Source organism: Magallana gigas, chromosome 5, assembly GCF_963853765.1.
Source record: "Magallana gigas chromosome 5, xbMagGiga1.1, whole genome shotgun sequence".
NCBI lineage: Eukaryota > Metazoa > Mollusca > Bivalvia > Ostreida > Ostreidae > Magallana > Magallana gigas.
Window position 1 is genome coordinate 19,819,638 of NC_088857.1, and position 2,230 is coordinate 19,821,867.

The window sequence follows — 2,230 nt, forward strand, 5'->3', positions numbered from 1 at the left end:
CTTGAAAACAGGGATTGTGAGTGATAAATTGGCCATGCAATAATTGGAGCTTTGATACCACTTTTAGACAATTATGTGCAGGTATAGTTATAATAGCATTAAAATTATTTATTTACTGTACTACAATATGCTGTTTCAATACACTTTCAGGATTTAAGGATATGACTGCACCAAAGAAATTAAAGACAAAGATAATGTAACATTGTCAATACGATTTAATTCACAAATAATTTATAATATCATATAACATTAAATAATGTTCAAAACAAACACACATCGACCTGTTTCTCTAGACTTTCACTTTTATATAAAAGAGTTGAAACAATGATGACTTTTGATGAAAAAAGAATGAAAAACAAACAGAATAGTAAAGAAGTAAACGATTGTTTAAGATTTTTTATAAGATTTTTATTTATATATATACACTTATATTTAATGATTTATTTCAGAACAAAGGCATTCCATGAGAAGAGGGTGGAATTATACTAGCAAAAGATGATGATGAATGGTATGTTCAAAATCCATAATAATCTTAATTATTTAAGCTGTATAAGATGATGATATTATTAATTTAATTTGCTTTTGTGCTTTCAACGAGGTTTAAGGCAACTCTTCTAGAAATAGAGAACAAGAGGTTCAAAGTCCACTACTTCGGATATGGGAAAACAGTATGACAAATGGTTGGCAAGAGAAGAAGTGAAAGGTTATCCATTGGTAAGTATAAGATGTTTGTGCTTAATTCTTAGAGGTATTATAATAAACAATTTTAAAAAATGATAGAAGAACTTTACGTTTTTAAGACTATACAATGTTAAACAATACTTTTTCATCTATTTAACAGGCTGTGGGGGGAAAAGAAAAGGTCAGATGGGAAGATGCGTTTTTTTACAAGGCAGAAGTCAAAGGCATTGAAGAGAAAGGTAATTTTAGTATTCCAGAGTATCACTTTGTTTAATAAGCACATTGTCTCCATTTGCATACTTATTGTGAATACTTCATTTAAGTTTATGTATGCATTCCTTCCTTGATATGCAAAACCACTAGTAACATGGAATTTTTAAGAAGAGTTTTGTTCAATCCTTTTGACACCTTTATAATCATAAAATGTATTCTATTGAACATGTAATGAACTTTTCTGCGGAAATTTTATTTAATAAGCAAGTTATCTCCTCAACTGTAAACAAATAAAGAAATTTTTTTTGCATAATAAAAACAATATACCCAATAGTGTTTAAAAAATATTTAATTCAGCTATAAATTTTAACTAATTTCAGGTGTTACTGTGTTGTTTGAAGATGGCATTATTGCCAAAGCTACCAGCTTTAAATTCTGCTAAAGAGGTGAGTATAACAAGTTTAATGCATGATGTAGCTTCGTTATCAATTATTATGTACTAATGTACTTTTTCACTCCATTTCATGACTTCAATCTTTATGTTTACATAAATATAGATGAATATTTTTTACATGGATATTTGAATAATCTTTTGTATTTTTTTTTTCAGCCCCACTTCCAGCAAGTCACAACAGACCAATCAGCCTGAAGAAAATTGAATGTTGTTTATCAGAGTTATTCACATTACGAATAAATTTGTGATTGTGAGATTTGTTATTTTGGGTCTGAATGATACATTTTGTTCATTGAGTTAACAATTTTTATTTAAACTACTGTTTTTAATAATCTTACGAAATAAAAAAAAGTTGAAATAATACATTTTTAAGCACTTAAACCTAGCTATCATTTAAGTATCCTACTTGGCAGCAAGTTTACTTATATGCCTTGGGTTTCCTGGTGTAATAGACTGATCGGCTGGAAATATTTTAATTGCTCATAGAATATAAAATATATTTCCTTAAAATAAAATAAATAGGTATCTTTATACTGTTCAGATTTATTGTGTGTTTAAATGTCACCTGTAAATGGGCTGAACTTGCATTAGTGGAAACAAACGGTGTAGGTGTTTATGACATTGAAATATTTGAAAGAAAAACAGTAGTGAAACTGTCTACTATATACATGTAATTTGCTTACTTCAAAATGCTATCATCTGAAAATCATGCATTTCGGTTCATAAAATCTAACTATGTAACGGTCAAGTTGTTTTACCACATTTTCCCTTTGTAACATAAATATCAGAGGTTAAAAAAAGGAGATAATAGTCCCAGGAGTGGACATGACATGCAATGTCAGGGTTAACGTTCAGAGAAATGCATTGTTTCAATCGGCCATT

At 28.9% G+C, this 2,230-nt stretch overlaps 1 long non-coding RNA gene across 1 annotated transcript; it reads left to right on the forward strand.

The window, feature by feature from the left end:
• Positions 1-355: 355 nt before the first annotated feature.
• LOC117681353 (uncharacterized) lies at positions 356-1,680 on the forward strand. The gene is made up of 4 exons (XR_004596001.2): positions 356-714; positions 842-920; positions 1,275-1,340; positions 1,505-1,680. It is a non-coding gene; the product is annotated as an uncharacterized lncRNA (long non-coding RNA).
• The last annotated feature ends 550 nt before the right edge of the window (positions 1,681-2,230 follow it).